This window comes from Panthera uncia (assembly GCF_023721935.1).
Source record: "Panthera uncia isolate 11264 chromosome B3 unlocalized genomic scaffold, Puncia_PCG_1.0 HiC_scaffold_1, whole genome shotgun sequence".
NCBI classification, from domain to species: Eukaryota; Metazoa; Chordata; class Mammalia; order Carnivora; family Felidae; genus Panthera; species Panthera uncia.
Genome location: NW_026057582.1, coordinates 97,708,455 through 97,736,412, shown reverse-complemented (window position 1 = coordinate 97,736,412; position 27,958 = coordinate 97,708,455). Strand labels below are relative to the sequence as shown.

At 43.3% G+C, this 27,958-nt stretch overlaps 1 protein-coding gene and 1 pseudogene across 3 annotated transcripts in view; one reads left to right on the top strand and one right to left on the bottom strand.

The window, feature by feature from the left end:
* The window catches only part of CGNL1 (cingulin like 1), a 157,681-nt gene that overhangs the window by 117,565 nt on the left and 12,158 nt on the right, over positions 1–27,958 (bottom strand). For 2 of the 3 annotated variants that reach the window (XM_049613683.1, XM_049613686.1), the window contains exon 1: positions 13,266–13,373. The exons of the other annotated variant lie outside the window; for it this stretch is intronic. The gene's annotated coding sequence lies outside the window, so the exon portion shown is untranslated. Of the gene's footprint in view, positions 1–13,265; positions 13,374–27,958 lie in introns of those variants that run through there. 3 annotated transcript variants of the gene reach the window in all.
* LOC125910036 (sperm-associated antigen 7-like) lies at positions 8,523–9,537 on the top strand (annotated as a pseudogene).

Below are 27,958 nucleotides of genomic sequence, written 5' to 3'. Positions count from 1 at the left end.
TTACAAATGTATGAAAAAACTTCACAGAAGGGGGTGAGGGAAAAGGAAATGATCTAAGTAATTCTAGAAATGAGTGGAGGTCCTAAGACCAAAAGGAACCAGACACAGATATTTTACTGTAGTTGATAAAGTTGTTCCCGAGGAAGGAGGGTTAACAATGCTGAAAGCACACGTATACTGCGACTGGTCAAACAAGTAAACAGATGGCGGATGGGTGGGGCCTTATTTCTCACTGGAGGGAGTGGGAAGCTACAGATATGCAAGGGCAGAAGGGCTAGAATGATCTAATGATAGTGGATTCAAGTTGGAGACATCAGCGTGAACTCATGTTCAGCACAATACAGATACAGATAATTACATATTTATAAATAGAGTATATACATGTTTTTCCTTGCTCTGTCAGCCAAGAGGGCTTAGAAGCAACAATATTACAGTAGCCATGGGCACACCCGGCACCCAGATCTTGCTTTATAATGCCAATAAATTCTCCAGTAAAAGGAACCAGGGATGCTTGAGGAAATGGCTGATTCCAGGAGGGGGGCAGGAAGTATACAAAAGAGCCTGGAGCATCTTGTAGTGTCAAAAAGTAAGGAAGTGCTTTAAAAAATAAACAAAACAAACAACCCACAATGCCCACAATAATGGAGATATGTGTGAGAGACGTGGAGCTTCCAAAGGCCAAAGCTGGAACACAGTGAGCAACAGATAATGAAGTGTTAAAACCCAAAGTATAAAAATAAATACCTATGAGTACATACATGCTGATATAAACAAATGATTACATACATAAATGAAGAAAAAGGGACAAATCCCCCATGCATAAGAAGTGCAAATAATTGATATAGACATTTTAAAAACATTTTTTTTTAATGTTTATTTGATCTTGAGAGACAGTGAGCACACAGACGTGCGAGCATAATCGGGGGAGGGGCAGAGTGAGAAAAGGACACAGAATTAGAAGCAGGCTCCAGCTCTGAGCTGTGAGCACAGAGCCCAAGGCAGGGCTCGAACTCAAGAGCCATGAGACCATGACTTGAGCCGAAGTCTGAGGCTTAAGCAACTGAGCCACCCCGGTGCCCCTAGACACTCAGCCTTAAAGGAAGGAGAATATAATTCCTCACTCCCTGAGGCTGCACACACTGACTTCCTGAGAGGGAACCATATGGAAACAAGAATAAATAATAACTTTGCAGTGAATAAACCTGGCAACATGGCTTCAGCCAGGTCCATACTTCACCAAAGTCAACATCAACAGTGAGAAGTCATAATGATAGAATATACTGTGATGAAAATGGCACTTTACTCTGTCATCTTCCTCTGTCAAACCCCTAGCCCTAGTGTAATCATGAGAAAAGTCTAAGACAAACAGCAATAGAGGGGCATCCTATAAAGTACCTGACCAGTACTCCTCAAAACTGTCAGCATCACCAGAAACAAAAAAAGTCTCAAGAAATTATCACAGCCCACAGGAGCCTAAGAAGACAGGACAACTACACATACTGTGGTATCCCAGATGGAATCCTGGAATAGGAAAAAGGCATTAAATAAAAACTAAGCAAATTTAAATAAAGTATGGACTGTAACTAACAATAATTTATCAATATTTGTTTCTTAATTGTGACAAACCAAACATATGATGTTAATAGAGGAAACTGGGTGGGTGGTATATGAAAACTCTCTGTACTATCATCACAATTTTGTTGTAAATCTAAAACTATTCTAAAATAAAAAGGGTGTTTTATTTTATTTATTTTCTATTTTTTAAAATTTACATCCAAATTAGTTAGCATATAGTACAACAATGATTTCAGGAGTAGATTCCTTAGTGCCCCTTACCCATTCAGCCCATCCCCCCGCCCACACCCCCTCCAGTAACCCTTAGTTTGTTGTCCATATTTATGAGTCTCTTGTGTTTTGCCCCCCTCCCTGTTTTTTACATTATTTTTGCTTCCTTACCCTTATGTTCAACTGTTCTGTGTCTTAAAATCCTCATATGATTGAAGCCATATGATATTTGTCTTTCTCTGACTAATTTTGCTTAGCATAATACCCTCTAGTTCCATCCACATAGTTGCAAATGGCAAGATTTCACTCTTTTTGATTGCCAAGTAATACTCCATTGTGTGTGTGTGTGTGTATATATATATATACATATACATATATATATATATATATATATATATACATATATATATATATATATATATATATACATACCACATCTTCTTCATCCCCTCATCCATGAATGGACATTTGGGCTCTTTCCATACTTTGGCTATTGTCGATAGTGCTGCTATAAACATGGGGGTGCATGTTTCCCTTCAAAACAGCACACCTATACCCTATGGATAAATGCCTGGTAGTGCAATTGCTGGGTCGTAGGGTAAAAGGTTGTTTGTTGTTGTTGTTGTTGTTTTTAAGTAACATTAAAAAAATAGGCCACCAGGCAGTCAAACTCACTGTGGTGGTCATCGTGGTCACTCCAGAGCCAACACCTGCAATTCCTGACCCATCTCCCACCTCTGGCCTGGTGGATGGCCAGAACAGAAATACTCATGTCCTTCAACAGGTCACTAGGCATACCACCCTGGTTAGAGCTCAAAACACTGCTCCTGGATAATACCTCTGCCAGAAAAACAACAGGGTACATCATCTTCCAGGACGCAATGAATACAGAGCATCCCATCACAGGGACCTGAAGAGAAATCCAGCAAGTTCCTGAGTTCAAAGGCTACACACGGTGGCATGTATATTATACAACCTGAAGACAGTTTCCCATAAGACAAAGAGGACAGGTAAATGACTAAGAAACTTGCAAACTACATCTCGTTCATGGAAGGAAGAATGAGCAAGTAGACAGCTGGGCCAACACTGAAGCTATCTATACCGTCCACAGAGAAGGCAGCATGGGGGGCAGAGTTTAAATGGGGTATTAAACAAAACCTATTCACCAATGTTGCTTATGGACTAACAGAATTCTACCCCCTTCCTCCTCCATCTCAGACCCAAAGAACATTATTCTCCAAGAGAGAAACATTAATTGGATGAAAAACAGAAGAGCTGAGTTAGTCACAGAGCAGGAGAAATCAAACAGGAGAAAACAGAGAAATAGAAAGGGATTGAGAGCAAGAAAGTAGTCGTGCAAAATGAGTGATGAGATGGAAGCTATTATATGGAACAGGATATTAATTACACTCGCTTGGCTATTAGAAGCCACAGTGACAGGAAGCTTGGACCAGGGTATCATTTGGGCTGAAGAGAAGGAGGGGCCAAGTTAAAGCCCCATTTAAAACATTCCTTAATAAGCACCACCTGAGGACTCTGGTGCGCTGACCTGAAAGCCAGAGTCTCCTTTCCTCCCCAACCATACTCTTCACAGCTGTTCCGTTCTTATAAACACTTGTCCCTCTGACAGGCCCTGAGGTCTCAGACACCTTAGACTGTCACCTGCTAGAGCCCAGGCTGTCACTACCCTGCTTCGATCTGGACCCATTGCTGCCAAAGCCCTAAGCCATTCGGCTGCAGGCGATGTCTGCCAGGCAGTGACACAGATTCAACCCCAAGACCCACCAAACACCCAGGCAGCATCTCCCCAGACCCTCTCCCAGCTTCCTCCACAGCAACTGTATTTTCACATTTCCATGATTTTTTATTTTAAATTAATGTCTGTCTCCCCTATCAGACTATAAAATCCATGAGAACAGGAACTATACCGGGTTTTGCTCACCATTTTACCCCCAGTTCCCTACAGCATATGTGACAGTGCGATTGTTTCCGGAATGAATGAATGAATTAATTAATTAATTAATTAATGGAGACTCCTTCACCCACAGCAATCTGAGACCTCCAAAAGAAAAAAAAGTACATTTCAATTCTGAATGGCTAGCACAGAGTTTAATCCTGGAATCCGTTTACCCATAGAAATGGCAGTATAAATAGTGATTCGATGTCTGGTGCTATCAATCAAACTAGATACATAATTAATAGTACAGTAATAAATAATACCAATCATTCCTTGAACATTTACCAAGCATCAAGTACTACACTAAGCACTTTTAATACATTATTCAGCAACCCTGCCAGGGAGGTTATTACTTATTACCATTTACAGGTGAGGCAACTGAGGCTCAGAGAGGATGAATCACTTACCCAAGGTTACCCAGATAGCTGTGTCACAGCCAGAAGTCACCTAGAGCTATCCGACTCCAAAGCTCACTGTCTTCATGACTCCGGATTTTGACCACCTAACAAGTACAATAGATGTTGGTTGGGGGCCTAGAACCTCTAAGCACCATTTATGACACTAAATCCCCAGGACAAAGCATTCTAACTCCAGACAATCAACGAATTGCAAAATAAATATCTAGAACTCATCTGGGTGATAGGTTGAGGACCATCTGCAGAAGATCACGAGGAGAAAGGAGGCTGAGGCTGCGGTTGCTGGGACCGTGCCTAGAGAACAGCAAGGAACACCTCTGTGTGCGCCCCAGCAGTAGAGACGAGACGAAGTCCCAGGTCACACTGACAGCAGGCGTCTCCAAGAGCAAGCACTCACCCAGAAGGCCTTCCCAAATATCTCCAATTCAAGCCAGAGAGAAGATGGCTGGCCGACTGCTACAGGCCCAGACGGCAAGGAGGCCATGTTAAGAGCAGAGAAGAGGGCTAGGGTACAAGAGGATGCTGACTTAGTGGAAAAGGAAAGCAGAATGCTAAGTGCTGTCTGGAATTCTAAGGGGAAAATGAGAATATTCTCACCACCTCTTTAAGGTACAATAGAGCAGCCCTGGGAACAGAAACATCTCCCCACCCACGAGAGAGAGACTGGGCAGGCCCTGCCATGAACTCTGGCCCATGGAAAGTGATGATGGGTTTCCACCCCAAAATATGAAGAGTTTGGATGCTGTCACTCCCATAATTAACAAACTGAAAAAGGGTTGGCCACTTCATGGGGCCACCATAGGGATTAAATGAAATCCTCAGTGTAGAAGCACTTTTTCAACTGTAGTACATTAAAGAAAAAGAAGGCACCAAAACCCACTCTGTCGTTTTTTTTTTTTTTTTAACCTCTGGTATTTAAAGACTATGAAAACATGGCAACTGTTCAGTCTCAGAAAGTAGGTGGACTCACCACACAGAGGCTCTCGAGCAGACACCAACACTTAGGGAAGAAGTGGCCATCTGGAAGCCCACACAGGGCTCGCTGGGAGAGAATCATGAGGGACTGGTCTTATTCCTTTTCTGGCAGGGCTGTATGCTGGGAGGCCAAGAACTGATCCTGCAGCCAGATTTCTGAAAGGCACCTTAAGGTTTCTCTTGGAGTCTTTGGTAAGTCCATGGAGACATTTACCAAGAACCCACCCCATGGAGGGTCCATGCTGGGCCCTGAGTCAGACAACAGCAATGAACAAAGTGTCAAGGCAGGAATGGTCCACACTGCCTCCAACGTGGGCACAAGGAGCAGGTGGGGAGCTCATGACTGCAAGAGGACAGTCAGCATGGAAAAGACTTTAAAGAAGGCACTTGCAGGTGAGTGGCTTAGAACAACACACATTGATTTTTACTGTAACGGAGGTCAGAAGTCTCACTAGGCTAAGGTCTAGGTGTCATTAGTGTCGCATTCTTCCTGGAGGTTTTAGGGGAAAATCTATTCCTTCACCTTTTCCAGCTTCTAGAAGCTGACTGCATTGCTTAGCTCTTTGGTCCCTTCCTCCATCTTCAAAGCCAGTAGGGTAGCATTTTCTGACTCTGCTTCCTCCATCAGGAGCCTGCTCTGATTTCCGAGTGGGGAGTGCCTTCCCTATGAGAACATGTGATGACCATGGGCCCAAAGAGATGGGTTGCCCCATCTCAAGATCCTTATTTTAATCACATCCCTTTTGCCATGTAAGGTGACATATTCATGGGTTTCAGAATTAAGAGGTAGATATCTTGGGAGGAGGACATTATTCTGCCTGCCACATAAGTCAGTCTCCAGGGGAGAAGGAAAAAAAAAAAAGTAAACATTCAGAAAGAAGCAGGGATGATATCTTGTTTCCACTTCCCCACTTCTGATTTCCCGAGGCTGCTGCCTCCTGCCCTTGGGTTCCTTAAGATACCACTCATCTGTTCTGTCAACTGCCCTAGAAGATTCTTCACTATGCCCTTGCCCCAAACCATACACCCAGTAGGTGGTAGACAGGAGATTTACACCCTAAAGCCCATGCCCTCAACCATGAAAACCACAGAAACCCAGGAAACACAGGCAGTGAGTTCAGAGTTAAGGGGCCAAACAGATCAGCAGACTGGACAATGGGTGAGGCCCAAGAAAATGAAGTTTAACAAGGAGAATCCAAGGCCCTGAAGAAACTAACTGTTTGACTCCAAGATGATAAGGCACAGGAGGAGCAAATCTTGTTTTTTTAAGAAAAAAAGACTTGGGAGGCACCTGGGTGGCTCAGTCGGTTGAGCTTCCGACTTCAGCTCAGGTCATGATCTCACACTCCGTGAGTTCGAGCCCTGCATTGGGCTCTGTGCTAATAGCTCAGAGCCTGGAGCCCGCTTTGGATTCTGTGCCTCCCTCTCTCTCTGCCCCTCCCCTGCTCGTGCTCTGTCTCTCTCTGTCTCAAAAATAAATAAAAACATTTAAAAAAAAATTTTTTTTTAAAAAAAAGAAAAAAGACTTGGGTCGTAGCTGAGAACAAATTTGCTGTGAGACAGATGATGGTCAATGACCACAATGATCTCTGGAAATTAAACATCCAGATTCAGCAGGGCAGGGCAGACTCCCTGGAAATCAACAACAAGTACCCCCAACTATCTCAGAAGTGTATCTTCAGCCCAAGCACACAGCCTCCAGGGAACACGCAGGGAGTCTTGGGGACAAAAGAGCCACCAGTCCAGCAGCCACAATAGCCAAATGGACCCTGCTGATCAGTGCTGTCGCTGGTGAGTTAGGGAGCCCCCTCTGCTTGGGGCTATCAGCAAGAGTCTGGTTTGAGTGGCCAGGATGATTTCAGGACCCAGAAGCTAAGAGAAGGCACTGGGTACAGAGGAGGGGAACAGGGCTGAGAATAGGATATATTGTCATGAAATAGAAATACCAGAAGGGCTGCCATTTGAAAAGGGATTAAACTTGCCCTGCATGGCTCCAAAGGTTAGAACAAGGAATCATGAGTAAATGTGCCAGGGACACAAATTCCAATTCGATCTAAGGGAAGGAAGGTTTTCTAACAGTTAGAGACACCTAAAGCTAAACCAGGCTGTTTTGATAGACAGTGAGTCTCCCGTCACTGGAGGAAGGCCAACAGGCAGTTTGAGAAGGGACTCCGGGGTCAGCCCTTCAGTACCTGCAGGTTCTTCCAAATCTGGGAGCCAATGATTTCATCTATTTACTTGTAACAATCATCCACTTACATATACTGAGAAAATATCAAGGTGATCGGCACCAGAGATAACAAGTACAGAGGTAAGAATGGCCCAAACAGTGCTGAGAAGGGAAGAAGATAAGAGAACAACCAAAGAGCAGCGTTTTCTCCAGATCTTATCCCCCACTAAGTCCCTTGACTGGAGGGAAGCCACTCCTGCCTGCAGCTGGGGGTGGGTGTTCCGGCTCACCCAACACATCCACTCAGGGACTCCAGCCTATACAAGAAGTGAATGAGAATTGCTTCAGGCACGTCCTCGACGTCAGGACATACTTGTGTCATATTCTGACATGGAGAAAAACACTGACAAGAGCACCATCCAGTATGGTAGAAATTTGATACATGTTAGTAAACTCCTTCAAAAGTTGGCCTGTGGTACAGTGCTCATTTTTGTTCTCTCAACTGTCACAGCTTATTTTCAGACTCCTGTATCAAAATACAAAAACTACAGATATCTTAACGTTTTCAAGTAAATCTGATTTTCTCCACTGAATCTGAAAAGACACAAACATGATAAACTTCACTCTTTGTAAGAAAAGGACCGCATTTTATCTTTTTAGCAAAGGAGAGAAGACACTAAAGTCACACAAGAGTATTGTGTTTAATACAAGAATTAAAAGGCACCCTCATAAGCCATGACAAAATTAGGAAGCAGAGGCTTAATATTTTGAAAAAGCAGTTTTGGTAGGTTCTATTTACAGTTTCTCTAGTAGTTAACAAGATTTTTTGCAGGTCTTTAACAAATAATATAGCAACAGATATATTTAGAGTGTATTTATTTTTTCCTCTCTTTCAATCATTATTATTGAGCCTCCTCATTCCAACCCTCCAACCCCAAAGCACACACATGGATGTACATGTACACACGCATACACACTCTCACAAGCACTATGCAGACATCATGAGAAAGAGAGAGGAAGTGATAAGAAGGCCTCCACAACGCCCCCCCCCCCCACCTCTATTAGCCAAAGCAGATGCAGGGAGTTCAAGAGAAAGAAGGTGGCTATCTGCCCAAGGGATCAAGTGTCATTCAGGTGATAAACAGAAAGCCAGGGTTCCTGCCTAGTGGTGATACAGACATGTCCCACATAAACAAAGGAAACAGACTGACAATTTACTGAGTGCCTACCATAAGCCAGGCACTACTTAGGGCACTCTACTTAGGTTCACATCTAACCTGACATTCTGCTCAAATGGGAAAACTTGACTCCCAAGATGGCAGACCTACTAGGCTCCATCCTGAACTCCATGGAGAAGTCACCCAGTCTCGGTGACCAGGAGTCTCGGCACAAGGCCCAAGAGCAGGTCGCTCGCCTGAAGAAACTACAGGAGCAGGAGAAACAACAGAAAGTGGAGTTTCATAAAGGATGGAGAAAGAGATGTCAGATTTCATCCAAGACAGTGGCCAGATTAAGAAAAAGTTTCAGCCAATGAACGAGATACAGAGGAGCACCCTACACAATATGGTGGAAGTGGCTGGCCTGACATCCTTCTCCTTCAGAGATGATGAGCGTCTCTATGTCATGATCTTCAAAAAGGAGTTTGCATGCTCAGATGAAGAGCTGGACTCCTATCATTATGGGGAGGAGTGGAACCCCCAGGAGGCTGAGGAGAAACCCCAACTGAAGGAGCTGGCCCAGCGGCAAGAGGAGGCAGCCCAGCAGGGACCTGTGGTGGGGAGCCCTGCTAGTGACGACAAGGACAAGTACAGCCGCTTAATCGGCAAGGCGGCAGCCAAGGATGCCACAGGCCACATGCTACAGGCCAACAAGACCTACAGCTGTGTGCCCAGGGCCAACAAGAGGGACATGTGTCCCATCAAAGAGGCCGTGAATGAGATCCAGGCCAAGAAGCATCCACAACAGAGCAGGGAAGAGTTGCCACCTAACCTCCCAGACACTCCAGCTCTCTGAGGTATGGCGGGGGGGGGGGGGGGGGGGGGCAGGGAGAGACAAGGCTGCTGCTATTAGAACCCATCCTGAAGCCGCACCTCCACACCAGCTCCTAACAGCTGTCCCTCAGGATGGGGAGGCAGGTGTTTGCTTTGTCACTGTTGGAGCTTGGATACACATGTGTTATGTCTGCTGGTGCGTGCACATGAGTGTGAATGCACGGGTGGGCATTTAATCTCTATTCTTCTCCTTTCTCCTAGGAATTTTCTCCCCCATGGAGCTGGGATTACTTAACATTCAATAAACACTGCCTGACACTCCCCACCCCCGTAAAGAAAATGGGAAAACTGAAGGACAAGGAGATTTAGTAACTTGGACAAGGTTATAAGCTAACAGATGACAGAGCTAGGATTCTGAGGGCATCTGGTCCATCCCAGCCCCAAGTCCCTGTTCGTCCACTTTACTAGACCATGTTAACTCCCAAGTATGCAGCCCTTACCCCGCAAACAGCAGATCCCCCCAACTAGGGCACAACCCCAGTTTCTTTAAGTGGCAAGCTCCTGCCGGCCAGAACCCCAAACCTTCTTAGCTTAAATACCTTCTGGGCTGATGGTTGATGCCATCTTACAAATAGAAGGAATTACTGCCACCTGCCAACATAGTAGAAGGCAACGCCCTAACGCAAGACAGCCTACAGTTAAGATGCTCTGTAGGGAAACTTTCCATTCGTAATTCTCTAGTAGTTTTTTCAAACCAAACAACATTTTATTGGGACTTGTTTCTCTATGTTTTTCTCATAAGAAAAACAACTCCCTGGCTAGACCCAACTTACCATCATGCCTACTCTTGTTATAGTAGCTTCCAATTGTCCAAGAGAACAAAAGGTCCCAGGACCATTTGATCCTTTCCTCAAACTGCTAAGCACAGTACAAAACATTAATGCCAACCCCACCGGGAAGCTGGGAAGCTTCCTAGATTCTTCCTCTCCCTCAGGTACCACACCAGTTAATGACTGCTTCTTGTTGACCCTGCCTCCCAGGACATCTCAGCCATTTGTCGGCGATCCGGTGCTGGCTCCATGGCTTTCCATGAGCTTGCCTGGCAACCCCTCCTCTCCTCAGGCCTCACCTATCCTGACTCCCCCGGACCACGTTTCCTGTCTTCTGACCCCCTCAACCCCTCCCCACACATGTGCCAGTGCTGCCCACGCCCACTCACTGGGACTGCCCTCTCCCTTCTCTACCTCCCATCACAGACTGTGGGCTCCTGGAGGGCAGGGCTGCCCCGTAATCTCTTCAGCATTCAATCCCGAATGGCCTTCAGTGAGTGCACACACCACAGGGAGGAGGAAGCCAAATGGCAATCTCAAGAGTATTCCCCTCATGAAAGAGGAGCCAAAAGGTCCTGTGCTGACCCCTGGGAAAGGGCATAGTCTTCGGAAGTTTAGCCCTTGAAATACTGCCCAAACTTTGCTCTGGGGCTTGAAAGTCACATTTCTGAATAATCGATTCTTTGAGTCCAAAGGGAACAACTGGGCACTCCTCATATGAAGAAACAGATTTACCTCCGAGCGAGGCATTTGGGACCAAGGTCTCCATCAAAGAAAAGGAGTCCAGCTTATGAATGTATGTGTTCATCATCCCTGACATCTGGGGCCCCAAGGAAAGCTAACTCTCTTTTCCCTTTAGCAGAATAAACACATAATAGGGTGTGATCCACCCTCCACTGCTTTTGGGAAACGACTTCTTGGAACTATTTTCTTTCTGAGCATCCCACCTGCTATAAGATTTCGGCAGCACATGGATATTTAACCAGGTCACTTAACTTCCACCCCACCCTCTCAGCTCCATGCCTCTTGAAGATACTAAACAGAGTAATAATATTTTCAGACATGGGAACAAACTGTCTGAATTCCTTTTTTGAACTTCAAAATTTAAACATCATCAAAAGGGGACTGCTGTTTTCAGTAGCAAAAAGGCTACATGTTATTCTAATGAACTTTCTGATAAGAAATCCAATCCACACTAGACCTACTTTTCACAATTATTTCCCTGACGATGTTTTTGCGTGTTAAGACTAAAAGCAATTCAGAAAATAAAGCCGGTGAGAAATCCACCCCCCCCCTTCATATTTGCTAAAAACAAAGAAAAAAGCAGATCCAGGCATCAGGGAAGTTTCAGCGAGTCAAGACCTCCCATAAATGCTAAAACTTAGCTCTTGCTGCCATAACAAATGTATTAAAACTCCTCGTGTATACAGAAAGCTTTTTAAAAGTGTTTTCATGTTTATTTATTTTTGAGAGACAGAGAGAGAGCGTATGAGCAAGCAAGCAAGCAGGGGAGGGGCAGAGACAGAAGGAGACACAGAATCCAAAGCAGGCTCCAGGCTCTGAGCTGTTGGCACAGAGCCTGATGCAGGGATCGAACTCACAGACAACAAGATCCTGACCTGAGATGAAGTTGGACGCTTAACCATCCAAGCCACTCAGGCACCCCCAGAAAGCTTTTTTAGGAGCCCACCTCCAAAGAACAGAGGCAGATGACACGGCTTTGTCATCAGTAGTCAGATGGTTCAACCACAACTGATACCAATTCTACCCCCATGAGATAACAAAAAACTCACATCAAAGAAACAGATGGCCCAACCTTCCATGTGGCCTGTGAACTGACCAGAAACAAGACAACAAATTCTAGTATCATTCAGTAAGCACTAAGTTACCATTTCATAAGTAGTCAACATTTTGATAAACAAATGAACGCAAGGAAAAGCATTTATTTCAGAATATATTCAGAGCACGGCACTATCGGTAACTCTGGCCATTAGTTCAGTATGCATACTAATACCTTTCTGGATTTACACAGCATTCTCCTGTGACCTTCTTACTCACTCTCGTGTGTTTGGTCAACATTTTCAAACACATTTTGAACCAGCAGGCATGTGGTTTCCTGAGGTACTCGCTCCAGCTTGTTGTTCCCACCTTCAGTGCCCTTTGTTACTCCCCCCTCCTCTTCTGTGTCACTAAGCCACTGCCACTCTCAGTGGCTACAGAACAAGTCCATAGCAAGTCCTGTGCTTTCTGTAAGCAAGTCCTGTGCTTTCTAGGTTGTCCACTTCCTTCGTTCTCAAAACCCTGCACTGGCTTCCCATGGCCATCACAATAAAAGCCTTAAGATGACCTGTGAAATCCAGCAGGCTCTGCGTCCCCAACCCCACCACCTCTTAGAACAGTCTCCCATCCCGCATTTCCCCTTGCTGTTCCCAGAACACACTTTAGGGCCATAAGGCCCCCATCTCCTTTTCCCAATGCTCTTCCCCTAGGATAGCCATGCTCCAGACTTTCCTTCCAGCCTCAACTTCTTGTTGGCCATCTCATAGAAAAGACGATCCCCATAAAGTAGGATTTTCCACCATCCCCCACCCACCTTACCTCACCAAATTGTTCTTCTGAGCTCTTATCACCCACTGATATGCCTTTGTGTGTTTACTGGCATCTCCTCCAGTAGATCTCCCCCACTGAAACACAAGGTACCAAGAGTAGGATCTGTGCTTTGCTATCCTTTGATAAAGATACCACCACCTATCCTCTAGGGTTAATGTAGGGTCTGGCACTTAGTTGTAAACATAGCAGTTGGTAAGCATCTGTATTGAACGAATAAAAGGCATTTGTCTTAAATGTAAATTGCAGCCCCACACAGTTAAATAAAGCCAACACGTTTTAAGAGCTTTTGTGTCTTCTCTAAACCCTGGGGAAGGGGGCAGAGTCTGGGCTGGGGAAGGCAAACATGGAAGAAGCACAGAAAAAGATTAATAAAGCACCTTTTCAGAGGTCCCCATCTTTCTCCCCTCCCCACACACTCTTAAACAATAGAAAACAGTTGAAGATTGTACAGAACAAAGCTAAGAATGCTGCAGAAAACAGAGAACCTATCACAGAGTCCAAACAGAAAGATTTAGAAAGACAAAGCCTTACCTGGGAGCAGGAAAAGCAAAGATCACAGCTCCCAAATCAGAAGCAGGGCCAAATGGCGACCCAAAGTCAGTGACACAGGTAAGTGTGAGAAATGAGGTGAGTATGAGAAAGATGGTCCAGCCCAGGGATGGTGGAAGCAGCGATGTTGATGTCACCACTGACACTGGAGGCCAGGAGAAGGGCGAAGTAAACAAGAGAGCCATCAACATTGACACAGCACTTTACAGTTCAGAAAGCATCAACACCACATGACTGTATTGAGTCACAGAAAAAGACAGTGAGATGGGCTGCACAGTTTTACAGGTAAGGAAACTGAGGCTCAGAAAAGTCCAGTGATTTCTCATCTAAGATCACACAGCAAGCAAGGAGAGGTGGAACTTCAGTATCTTAGGGGTCTGAGGACTCTCAGCTCTTTAACCCTTTAACCCAGATAAACTCCATTCTTGAGTCCCCTTCTCAACGTGATTACTAGGACTTCAGCCACATTACACTAACAACTATTTATTCAAAAGCAGGATGTCCCTCCTGCATTCCTCCAGGGATTTATTCCAAGACCTCTTGACTTGAAAGAAATTTGGTCTTCTCTGTCTAAGCCTTCTTCAGGTGCTTGAAAGCTTAAGAGACCAGAGAAGTCAAACCCAGACTTCTAAGACCATTATCTCAGGCTCCACAAAACCACAGCCAAGAGTAACAACTATAGAAGAACTGAACAAAACTGCTACTGGAAGCATTTCTCTGTGAAAATGCACCATCTGTAAAAACTTACAGATGGCCCAGATTTTCCAGTAAGTCCTTCAAAATACCCCTACCATAGCTCTCATAGAAACCCGGTGTCTGAAAATCCAGAATAGTTCCTCAGATTTATTAGAACTGCATTCTTTCCTTGAACACATATCACATGCTATTAAAAAAGAAAAATCGCCAACATCCATAAACCCATGAAGATGCTGTTCTACTTTCGTCACTAGCTGGCGGATGTAAAAATTAACAAGGACCAAAGGGATGTGCCCTGGAGTTAAGAGGTCCAAAGCTGGGCCCCTCCGAACTGAGCAGGCAGAAATGCTGCAGAGCTCCTGGGTGCTGGGCATGGCTGGTAAGGACAAGCAAACGGCACCTTGAAAAAGCATTGAGGGGGAAAAGACATGTCTAACCGTCTAAATGAACACCTCAGATTGCACTGGAAGCAGATGAGAAGTCAAGGCTGCCTGCAGAGCCCTGGCCCAGGGCAATCCCTGGGCAGCAAACCCATCTCAGCTCTGGGAGCCAACCAGAGCCATTAAGAGGCCCCCTTTCCTCCATGGAAGCCTCCTCAGAAGTGCAGGGGGTAGGTCACTGGGCTCTGGGCTGTGCATCTGTCTTCTAGAAAGGCTGGGAGGGGTGCCCTTCTCCAGGGGAAAAGTCAACCCAAGGATAGAGAGGGGTATCTCTCTAGACATGGGCTCTAAAACTCACTGGCCCTTTTCTCTGGCTGTTTCTTTTCCTTCTGTGCAACGTCACCTCCATCTATTTAGATTGAGTATTTGCCAGCTCGCCTCCAGCCAGCCAGATGTTGCCTTTCAAGGATTGCATATTTCTGTAATTATTTCCAGGAGAAGCAAACACTCTTGAGCCACTAGGGTTTGCCACAGAATTCACTTTTTCCCACAAAGGGGTGTGGGTCTTCCTCTGCGCCCTGCTCTCAGTGGGCAAACCGAGATGGGTGGGCCATCCAAATCAACGCAGTCAATGAAACCTGTTTTGAAATAAACTCCTTGGTATTGGTGAAGAGTTGATTCATCTCCCAGCTTTTGCTTTTAAGTCTGGGTTTTTTTAACCCCATATTTCTTGGAAAGGAGCTTTACTGTTGAGGAAGAGTTTTAAACACACTCCCATTAGGCCATACTTGCAAAAACAGTACCATTTTCTTAGCAGCACAGTCTTGGCCCCCATGCTTCCAGGAAACCAGCATGTTGTCCTGGCCTCGAAGGGGCGTGTCAGCCTGGCCGACGAAGCTCAGCATGAGTCAGGAGCAACTTGGTCTGGCCAAGACCACCTCTGAGGTTGCCACTGAGAAGGCAGACCCCCTTGTCAGTAGCTGGCAATGAGGGCCCCTTAATAGTCGCTTTCAAAAGAGTCCCCTGACATCAAGTTCTTGGCTGGCACTGTGGAAAGAACAGCCTCCAAATGATAGCAAAAGATTCCATGGTGGCCTTTTCTGACATCACTTGAAAACCACCTTCAATTTCTTCTGTAGATTCAGAAAAGTGCCCAGCCCTTAGATTTTCATTCGAAATAATGTATGCATGCAGTTGCAATTTCAAAGGCCCACTATCTGCTGCCTTGTCAAAATATTTAAGCATGTGGCCCTAAAGCCCTGTACAGAGGACTGTGAACGACCTTCCTGGTGGTTGGGACAGAACAAACAAAAGGTCCCTATGAGTAATTTAATCTAACATAAGAAAGGCAGAGGTGAGAGCAGCTGGAGCCTTCAGTACCACTGGGCGTTTAACTTGTTAAATACTCATGGAGCACCTACTATGCGCAAGCCACCTAGAGGTGTGGAAGACATACTGTGAAGCCTCCACTCAGCAGGAGTATCAGTGAGGTTAGGTTTAGCTGTTCATGATCAAAACCACAAAATAACTTTGGCTTAACCAGCAAGAATGAAATGTGGAGGTAAGCACTCCAGGGGTGGTATCACGGCTCCAGGGTCCTTGGGGATCCAGACTCCTCCTTTCTTTGTGCTCTACTTAGAGTATGGCTTCCAACTCCACCGTTACATCATGATCCAAGATGGCTACTGGATTTCAGCCGTTGTGTCCATGTCCCAAGCAGTAGGTAGGAAGACACAGAAAAAGCAAAAGGATGCACTGTCTACACAAGTCAGTCTCTGGAACCTTCCCATAAGCCCCACACATAACATTTCACCTTTCACTTACTAAAGCTGAAGTCCCTGGCCCATGGCCATGTGAAAGGGAGGCTGGGAAATAGAACCTTTAAGCTTGGCACATTACTACACCCTAGAAAATTATCAGGTATTTTGGTTACCAAAGAAGAAGAGAATAGACACTGGATGTAAAATTAGCAGCCTTTGCCACAGAATGCAGAAAAAGAGAATTTGAAGATGAGACAATGTGGAGCTCTACTAAGTTCAGAGAAGAGTTGATGAAGATGCTTAATAAAATCAATTTTCCAGACCACCCACCTTTGAAATGAACATGTTTCGTGGAACATGAAAACTGATAAGGAAACTTCTTAGGCATTCTCTAACTGTGGCACCATCAGAATCACTTGCGAGTTTTTTTTAACAATACAAGTCCCCCAGACCCCTTTTGGAAATTCTGATGGATGGATTAGAGTTGAGGCCTAACATTCTGCACATGCGCATGCGCACACACATGCAACCCAGGTAATTCTCCTGATGGGTCGTCTGATTCTAAAACAATGACTTCATCCAAACCCTCACTTAAAACATAAGGACACAATTTAAAAGTCATGGGGTTTGTCCCACATCCCTCTTAGTTGTCAGAACCAACACTAGAATCCAGGTGTCTTCACTCATAATCATCTTCTTACCGGGAGTCATTGCTCTGAGGAACTTGAACTTGGGCCTGACTCCTCAAGACAAATAATCTGACCATGTAGTCAGACTATCTATATCTTCTGGCTGAAGGGTCTTAGTTTCCAAGCTAAATCCAATCTCCATCTAAATTATCCTTACGTACCCACCCGCAAACGTGGCACAACCAACCATCTGCTGAATCCCTACCCCCGCAGCTGGACCCAACATGTGCAAGGGGCACCTGGGTGGCTCAGACGGCTAAGCATCCAACTTCAGCTCAGGTCATGATCTCATGGTTTATGAGTTCGAGCCCCACGTCAGACTCTGTGCTGACCGCTCAGAGCCTGGAGCCTGTTTTGGATTCTGTGTCTCCCCGTCTCTCAGCCCCTCCCCTGCTCATGCTCTGTCTCTCAATAATAAATAATTGTTAAAAAAAAATTAAACAACAACATGTGCTGCCATGCTACCTAACAGGGGGAACATACAGAGTGATTTTAAAAAGGCTATATGTATCTAAGTATGTGTGTATGGATGTGTCTACACATCTACACCTGTAGCCCCCTTCTCTGAGATCTCAAAGACCCTGCAGAAGGAGGCAAGAGGGATTACCCAAGGATAGAGGCTGGAAATGATCCATATTTCAGTCAGCATCTGAACACAATCTTTTCCTCTGTTGGGGAATTCCCCATGTACACAGGAGAACTGAAGTGAGGCAGAGACCACAACTAACTGGTAGAGGTGAAAAGGCCAAATTCTCATCTCTACTGCCACAAGGTGGGCCTGTGTCCCCAGTGCAGCATGGCCCTGGTGGCATGTCCTACTCAGAGCATGCCTGTGGCCCTACGTACCCATCTTCCCTGGACCATTTCCATAGTCTGGTTCCCACTTTCCCAGCAATTTCGTGAGCCTCACAATATCTGAGCTCTAAAAGGGCTAGCTTCGATTCACAATTAAGATCTGTGCTTGATGTCCTCATGGAAACAGGGAGGCCTCCATTCCCCAAAGGTTATCCACTTCAGGGTAAATGGATAACCTGAAATGGTGAGAAGGACAGTGGTGATCTAGGAAGACCCTCAGGCCAGGCTAGAAAGTGCCACACACAGAAACCAGAGGGCACAGGAGGGATCTGCTTCTGATGGAAGACGAGCATCTCCCCTGGCATCTTCTCTTTCTTCCATTCTTCCCTCCTCCTTTTCCAGGCTCTACCTGCCTCTCTTCTTGACAGAGGCATTTCTCCTACTTCTTGCCTCTTTCATCCAATAAATAAAGGCCTCTCTTTGGACTAAAAACTGAAATGCAAAAATACCTCATCTGACACTTCTGATTCACAATTGGCACTCTGAAAACACCAGGAAATACACAGAAACAGTCTTTGATAAAAGAGTAAATTGGCACATTGTTTTGTACCACTGTTACCTAAACAAGAGTAAATTGGTATACACTTATGGCAGACAGCACCAAATTTTAAATGTATACACCATCTGATCCAGCAATTCTACTTCTAGTAATTAACCCTAAACACAAGAATTACACAAACACAATCCTAAGTGTGTAAATACTTGTATACAAATAACTCAAATTTCCATTAATAGGAAGCTGGCTAAATTTTTATATATCCACATTGCAGAATACCAGAAAGCTATTAAAAAATTTTTTTATATACAGCCATGGAAAGTATGATACATTGTTTTTAAAAAGTATCAGGATAATGTATATAGTTATATATATAACTGTATATATGTTATATAGAGAGAGTAGCCTCATTTCTGTAAAATAACATATTTATAAAGTTACACGAAAATCTAAAAAGAGCTTACCAAATTCTTAAAGAGCTGTTACGCCTAGAGGTGATAAAATGAGTCCCTTTGAATTTATTTTTGATGTTTATTTATGTTTGAGAGAGAGAGAGAGAGAGAGTGTGTGAGTGGGAGGGGCACAGAATGAGGGAGACACAGAATGTGAAGCAGGCTCCAGGCCCTGAGCTGTCAGCACAAAGCCCAATGCAGGGAACTCAGGGACCTCAAGATTATGACCTGAGCCGAAGTCGGACACTCAACCAATTGAGCCACCCAGGCACCCTGGGGCCCTTTGAATTTAAATCACACATTTCTGTAGTGCTTCCATTTTGATTACAAACAAGTCATTATTACTGTCAAGAAATGAAGATAAATAAATAAAAACAGAAACAGCCTTTGAGCATGCAAAACAGTGGTGCTGGGAAATGACTGTTTCCTTTTTAGGCAACATGTGGTCTCGGACCCAGCATCCAATATATAACACAGTTCATTGTCAGCTTCCTTCTTTTCTTCTTACACACAATCCTACACAGTTGGAAATCACAATCCCTAGTACAAAGCCAAATAGAAGCAATGACACAGAACTGTGAGCCTCTCTGGAAGCAAACAAGGTGTCAGCTAGAGAAGACAACAGAAGAACCACAAAAAGCAGTCATATGAACTAGAAGCACAGTAATTTCCACAAGCATCTAACATAGGAACAAGGAGACTTATGCATCTAGAGCCTCTAAAGAGAGCTCCACATGAAAGTAGTCCGTGTCCAGACAGATGGAAGGATAAAGAAGTGGTATACATACAATGGAATATTACTCAGCCATAAAAAAGAATGAGATCTTGGGGCACCTGGGTGGCTCAGTCGATTAAGCGCCTGACTCTTGATCTCACAGTAAGTGAGACTGAGCCCTGCATCAGGCTCTGCGCTGACAGTGCGGACCCTGCTTGGCATTCTCTCACTCTCCCTCTTTCTCTGCCCCTGTCCTGCTCACGCACTCTAAATAAACAAACATTAAAAAAAAAAAACACAAGAATGAGATCTTGCTATTAGCAACAACATGGATAGATCTAGTGAGTATTATGCTAAGTGAAATAAGTCAGTCAGAGAAAGACAAACACCACATGATTTCACTCCTATGTGGAATCTAAAAAACAAACAAAAAACTGGATTCTTAAATACAACAAACTGGTGGTTGTCAGAGAAGAGGTGGAAGGGGGTAGATGAAATAGATAAAGGTGATAAAGAAGTACAAACTTCCAGTTATAAAATACATCATGGAGATGAAAAGTACAGCAAAGGGAATATAGTCAATAATACAGAAATAACATATGGTGACAGATAGGGACCACATCTATCATGGTGAACACCAAGTAGTGCACAAAACTGTTGAATCGCTACGTTGTATTATACACTTGAAATTAATAATAACATTGTATGGTAATTATACTTCAGTAAAAAATTAAAGTCTAAAAAACATACCTCCACATGATAAATGAGACTAATAAGAACAGTAGGGACACGTGGATGGCGCAGTCGGTTAAACGTCCGACTTTGGCTCAGGTCATGATTCGCAGTTCATGAGTTCGAGCCCTGCTTCAGGCTCTATGCTGACAGCTTGGAGCCTGGAGCCTGCTTTAGATTCTGTGTCTCCCTCTCTCTCTGCCCCTCCCCTGCGTGTGTTCTGTCTGTCTCTCCCCTCCACCCCCCAGAAAATAAAAAAACATTAAAAAAAAAAAAAAAAGAATGCAAATGGTAATTTTAATTAGTATCTAGGTTTTAGTAATTCTGGGAAATGTGTCCCTGTTGAAATTTCAATTACAAAGCTAAATATTTAGTCTTACCCTTTAAATAAATAAGCTTCAGAAATCAGGAAAATGAACTAATGTGAAATACCTAATTGTCCAACATGTCCAAAATTAAGCTATTATTTTTATTTAGGTTGTACTGTCTGAATAAAGTTTAATGAATTCTGGCTTTTGTTTGTAAAGACCATGAGAGTAGATATTCACTATTCTTAAAAAAAATTTTTTTTTTTAACTTGAGTACAGTTGACACAATGTTACATTAGTTTCAGATGTACAACTTAGTGATCTGACAAGTATATACAAAATATTTATCGTTCTTCAAAGTTATTCCCCAACACACCCAAAATTAATTTAGGCCCACATGAGAGAACTTTACCCTAGGCCAGCCATCCTCAATGGAAAGATCCCATACCCTCTGCTCTTGAAAGAAAACCAAGAGGTCTCTACTGATTGTCATGAAAATATAAAGTACATTCAGGATTATAAGACTGTAGATTTCCGGTCTATCTTTTTTTCTATCCTCCCCCCACCCCCACCAAAGCATTTTTATTGGTAACAAAAATTAGTCCTGGGTATTCAGGAGATTACGCATGGCTTCAAATAACAAGGTTCCATTTGGCAAAAAAAAACTAACCAATGAAAACTTCAGCCAATAATGCAAATTATTCAAATATAGATTTTAATTAGGATTTTGAGATTAGATTTAATGTTGAAAAACAACGGCATTGGCTTTAATGCATTTGAAGGAAACAGGACAGTTGTTAAAATATGAAGCCTATGCACCAAATAATGAAGTAATCTCCATGCAAAGTGGTGCTCCCTATGTGTTAATATTCACGTGGGTTAAAACAATAGGAGTATGTGCACTTTCGCAACTGGACAAACAACCTGCCAGTGTAATTAGAGTCCATTTACACTGGGACATGAGCCTAGCTTTCCAGCACGCTCAGTTACAAGGTGTGAAGTAACACTTATTTTTCAAACATGCTGTATGTCAGACGGCTGCTGTGTGGGTTACACTTTCTCACAGCACTCAAGTCCACTCTGGACACATCATCACTTCCATCAGCACAGAGTCCAGGGCGCGGCAAATACATAACAAATGCTGGCTTCCTTTCCTTTTTCCTTCTTCCTCCAAATAAAACAGGAAAATGGAAATATGAGGTACATTTATACTATCATTAGCCCTCTATTCTTGGGCATTCCATTTGTGCTTTCTTATTTCATTATATAGGCACCCAAAGTATCCCCGTTAACAGTATCTTGCTTGCACAAAACAACTCCAATTTTGTATTTAGCGTGCATATACATACATATACCCAGTGAGAAAAAAAATACACCCAAATATTAACACCTATATATCTTGATGGCAGAACTCAAGTTTTTATTTTTCATCTCATACTTTGCTGTGATTTTCCAAATGTTTTACAATATGCATCTATTGATTAAAAACCAAATTTGATACAACACGGTTCCACTACACACTCACAAGAACAACTAAAGGGAAGATGACACACAATACCAAGCATGGATACTGCAGCCACTGTGCTAGGTACAAACATCAACTGGTAAAACCACTCTGGAAAACTGTTTCACAGTATCAACCGCAGTTCCAGACATAGGAAGATCCAGCAATTCTGCTCCTTTATACCCAAAGAATCTACAAGCAGAGGGGCACCTGCCTAAGTCAGTAGAGCGTGTGACTCTTGTTCACCGAGTTGTGAGTTCAAGCACCACATTGGGTGTAGAGATAACTTAAAAAAGAGAAAGAAAGAAAGAAACAAAGAAACAAAGAAAGAGTGAACGAACATGCATACATATACTGATTAAGACTTTTAATTATAGCCAAGAAATGCAAACAACTCAGAAGTCCATCAACAGTAGGGTAGATAAATCAATTACTGAGGTACAGTCATACAGGGAGAAATATAGCCATATATTAAACCATAGGAAGAAATTACTGCCACCTGCAAATCCATGGATGAATGTCAACATAATGTTGAATGAAAAAAGCCAGACACAACTGAGTACACACTACATGAATATGATTCCATTTCTATGAAGTTCAAGAACAGTCAAATTTTACCTACAGTGATAGAAAGAGGACGGTGGTTATCTCTGTTGAGGAATGCTAAGTGGGAGGGAAGAGCAAACTTCTATTAAAAACTATACACTTATGGGAGAGGGACCAAGATGGCGGAATAGCATGGAAGGTTTTTTTGCATCTCTCATCCCAGGAATGCAGTCAGATCAACACTAAACCATCTTGCACACCTAGAAAAACTATACACTTATGGGGCTCCTGGGTGGCTCAGTCAGTTGAGCGTCCAACTTTTGATTTCAGCTCAGGCCTTGATCCCAGGGTCCTGAGATTAAGCCCCAAGTGAAGCTCTGCACTGGGTGTGGAGCCTGCTTAAGAGTCTCTCTGTCTCTCATTTTCTCTCTCTCTCTCTGCCCCGCCCCCACTTATGTTCTCTTGCTGTCTCTATCAAGTAACAAACAAACAAAAAAAAACTATACACTTAATGATTGCTACAGTTTTCTACTTAAAAGATTAAAAAAAAAAAAAAAAAAAAAAAAACCCAGTTTGCACCATAGTTGTAACCACTTACTACCCATATGGCCTGGGACAAACTCTTCACCTCTCTAAGCTGCAGTGTCTACTGTAAATGGGGACAGACCATCACCTCCTTGATGGGAATGCAAAGAGAATTCAACTAGGCAATGCACAAGGCAAGGGCCCAACACACAACAACCATAGCAGGGGCAGACGTCTCCTGAGGTCTTCCCAGCTGCCAGGCACTGCTCTTGGCTTTAAGTTCTTCATCACTTTGCAATCACATCTCCCCCAGGAGGGGCTCCTTACCTATCGCTAACTCAGGGCCAGAGCACAGGCTGTGACCTGGGCATTCAGAAGTCATGTGTGTAGAACACCAACCTCAGCATTTATTTCAAGAAGGGTGAATCACTAGTCATGCTGCTGCTGAAGTTTCAAAGAAAGAAAGAAAGCTGGCAGGAGACACACATCAGGACTAAATACAGACCACTGAAGAGAAAAATGACTTCAGCTTCTGAAAGCAGTAGCTGCTTTCTGCAGGAGGAGAAAGAATATTTTATTCCAGGGGAATCATTCATTTTAAATTGAGGACTCCTTTGGGAACTGAAAGAGCTCATCTTTCTTCCCTAAGAAAAGAGGAGACAAGTAGCTCTCTAAAGTTTCTCATGTTGATTAGCTAAATTTACTGTCCTTCAATGTATGTCAGATTTACAACTGAAATAATTTATAAAGTATATGCTTACTGTGGAAAGTAACTTAAAACGTGGATTGTGAAACAAGGGGCTCAGATTAAATTATTCCAGTTAAATGAAACACTGTAAACACTAATAGAAAAGCCTCTGATTTACAAGATGAACTGGTAGATTTAGGAATGACTCAAATCTCATGATTTTTGCTTCAATTTTTAATTTGCTTTCAACGAAGACAGATGATCCAGTTTTGAACATAGCCCCACTATTTACTAACTGCATCACCTTGCATGAGTTACTCCATCTCTCTCTGCCTGTTTCCTCAACTGTAAAAATGGGATAATAATAGGGTTACTCTAAGGACTAAATGAATTCATAGGCATTATGTGCTTAAAACAGTGCCAAGCGCTATCACTATCATTATTTTTTATATTTCCTGATGTAGATGCAGATTTCACCTGAAATTATCAAATTTAGGGGCACCTGGGTGGCTCAGTCGGCTGAGCATCCGAGTCTTCATTTCAGCTCAGGCCAGGTCATGATCTCACAGTTCCCGACTTCAAGCCCTGCATCAGGCCCTGTGCTCAGAGGGCAGAATCTGCTTGGGATTCTCTCTCTGTCCCTCCCAATGCTCATCCTTGTGCTCATTCTCTCTCTCACAAAATAAATAAATAAAACTTAAAAAAAATTACAAAGTAAGTAAATAAAAAAATAAAAATAAATTTCAAAAATAAAATTATCAAATTTAGGGGTGGCCTGCCTGGCTCAGTAGGTTACCGCATGTGATTCTCGATCTCAGGGTCACAAGTTCAAGCGCCACATTGGGTGTAGAGATTACTCAAAAATAATAAAATAATCAAATTTAATCACAGAATTCACAGATATTAGACTGTCTGAAAACCGGAGGAAGAGGCATACAAAAATTATGTGAGGTGAGCATAAACATTTAGGTTTACAGGTATATATACATGCACACAAACTTTTCCTCCTTCCCTCGTTCCTCCCTTCTTTCCTCCTATACCCTCCTTCCCTCCCCTCTACCTCCTCATTCTCCTTCCTCCCTTCCTTCCTCTCTCTCTCATAAGTAATTTAAATCAGGTCCACTCTAGAACATAATGTACCAGCGATCTTAGGATCTTTTGATCCCAAAACGATCCCAACAAAGATGTGAAATACTACTCTTCTTCCAAGTATTTCTAAGGACCCATTACAAAAACACTCTGAAAAGGTATATTTGCTTCTTTTATTTCAAAGGCAGCCTGGAAATTTCCACAGCACATTTGAACCACAAAGTTTATGGTGTTCAAACATGGACTCTTTTCAATCTCAGCAGAAGAGGCCTACTAAAATTTTACATTTTCCTCCAATTGTGAGTGCAGAAAGCTTTTCATTTTGTTCCAAAGGAAATGATCTTACCACAGCTCAATGGGTATCTTTATTGTCTGAATAAAGTGGGCATCCGGTGGCCATTACAGAGAGCTAAATGCTAAAACCCAAGGGTATAAAAGTTAAAAGCAACTTAATGGAAATGTCAGTTACAACATTCTTTCTTTGATTTACAAGAATCAAATTCAGAAAGCGCCCTCTAGCAAAGGAATTATGAAGAATATCAGCACAAAGTAATGGTGTCACCTTACTGCCCCTCCCCCCACCCTAATACAAAGACTTTTTAATGATCATATGCCTTTGCTTTTCCACATGGAAGAGAATCCTACTCGAAAATACTATTACATATCATTGTTTCATTTCACTGATAAGCATATTCACACTTTTCTACCAATACTGGCCAAATAAAAAACTCTATTTCACTACTGTTATCTAGTTTCTTCCTATTATCAGAATGACATAATTAATTTTTTGATTTGTTAGTGTGGGGTACCAAAGGGCCTTAATTTGCTTTAAAAAAATAATTGCTCAATCTAGGCCATCTAGGTATCTCTCCACTGAAGCCACAACTATCAACACAGCTAACACATGCTGGTGGTTCCCCTCTTTGCCCTTACCTTAGTTGTAAAAATCTTATTCAGCTTTATTATTCAGAACTTGGCACAGCAGGTTTCAGTTTAAGATGGATGATGAACAGAAAGTTGCATACTCTGATTTTTAGCAATGAATTAGATTCTGGAAGCTCAAGGAAATAGAGGAAACAGCAGCCATATTTTATTTGCAAAATAAATTTCCAGCAGAATCGACTTTCTTGCTGACTTGAGCTAAGTTGGGTTCTGGCACCTCATAAAGTTGCTCTGGGTCTTGATCTAAATATTCATTCATTCTTCAAATGTGTATTTGAATCTACTATGTGTAAGACAATGTGCAGTATACCAAGGAAGATTTTTAAAAAATGACTGTTTCACTCCTGGACTTTTTTCCTTCTCAACTTCCCTTCAGGCCAATTACACACAGTCAAGTGGCCCTCCCATTCCTCATAACACCCACGTTAGAACCCTGGTTTCCTCTCTTTAAGCTCCTGTACACACTAAGAAAATACCTATCATTTTCTATTTTAAAGGTAATACATACAGCGATTTTTTATAAAATTCAAACAGTCAAGAAAGACTGTTGAAATGGCAAAGAAACATTCCTTCCCAGCCATACCAATCCCATAACCAATAAATAACCATGTTTCTTGGGACTGTTTACAGAAATTTATCTTTGCCAACCAAGAATTAAGACTTTTTAAAAACAAACATGGGATCTGAGGATACATACTAATTTGTACCTTGCTTGGGGAAAAAAAAAAAAAAACTTCATGGTATATTTTGTGAATTTTTCCTTATCAGTATTTACAGATCTGCCCAATGACTGGAAGATATTTAGGTTATTTCCAGTGTTTTGTTATTATAATGCTACAATGAATATCTTTGTATGCTTGCCAGAACACTTATGCAGGTATAAGATACATTCTTAACCGTGGAAGGACTGAGTTAGAATATACACATTCTTAATTTTGAAAGAGAATGCTGTGGCCAACACTAGAGGTCACCTACAACTGCCCCTTTCCTCCTGGCCAGCAAAGCTCCAGTTTTGTCCCCTCTCCTCCCAGTACCCATGTGCTTCAGGGAAGGCTGGGCCTCTAAACCAGAGACTGGTCTAAGCAAAACATGGGAGCCACCTCTCCCATGCAAGTCATTGGTTCAGGTGTGGGCATCTGACCCAGTCTGGCCAAAGGGGCTATGGAAGTTCTGCAGGGGGCTTCTGGCAGAGGCATTCTCCGCTTTGCTCTTTTCCTGCCTCTGGACATCACTGTATATGAGGATACAGGCTGGAGCAGCAGCAGCAGCCACATGAGGGCCATGGGGAGACAAGCTTGAGGACAAATGCCAAATACTGAAGCTGGCACAGAGAAGAGAGAAAATGCATCTGGGTCTTCTATTAATTCATGCCCAAAATGTCCTAGCTTTGAACTTCTGGTTTACATGAGATAATACATATCTTTATTATTTCAACCACTTTTAATTGGGTTTTATTTACCAGCTGGTGAAAGAATCCCCATTGCCAAAGTGCTCTCCAAAAAGAAGTCCACTGGATTTATAATCCCACCCATGGCACATATGAGTGCTTTGTCTCCTCACACCCTTGGCTTCACAGGGTTTTAGTCCCCACCTGTTCTAAGTGCATTTTCACTTAATGGCCAGAGTCTTTTTTCCCTCGGAGAGCCTGACAGCTCTTCACGAAAAAAGACACACTGCAAACAAGTAACGCTAGGGCTGACTACTCTTAACCAACATTTCATTCTGTGCCTCCCAAGGCACTGCGCTTTGGCACAAGGCTCACCGGACTCCTTCAGGAAAGTAGCCACTGTCACATACGGTATACAGGATATGCTGTAATGCCTTAAAGCCAGTCACCATTCTCTTTCTGGGCCAAGACAGTCATAGGTGTGTGGAAGGACAAACCCTAGACTTGGAACTGGATGACCTAGTTTGGATCCACTTGAAGAGAAGTCACCCAACCTTCCTGAGGCCTGTTTCTTTTCTTACAAAAGGAGGACTCTGGAAACTAAGGCCCAGGGTCCTTATAAGAATAGGGACCATGGGGCGCCTGGGTAGCTTAGTTAGTTAAGCTTCTGATTCTTGATATCAGCTCAGGTTGTGACCTCGTAGCTGTGAGATCGAGCCTCACATCGGGCTCCGCCCTGAGTGTGCAGCCTGGTTAAGATTCTCTCGCCCCGGGGCACCTAGGTGGCTCAGTCAGTTAAGTGTCCGACTTCGGCTCAGGTCATGATCTCACGGTTCATGAGTTCGAGCCCCGCATCGGGCTCTCCGCTGACAGCTCAGAGCCTGGAGCCTGTAAAAAAAAAAAAAAAAAAA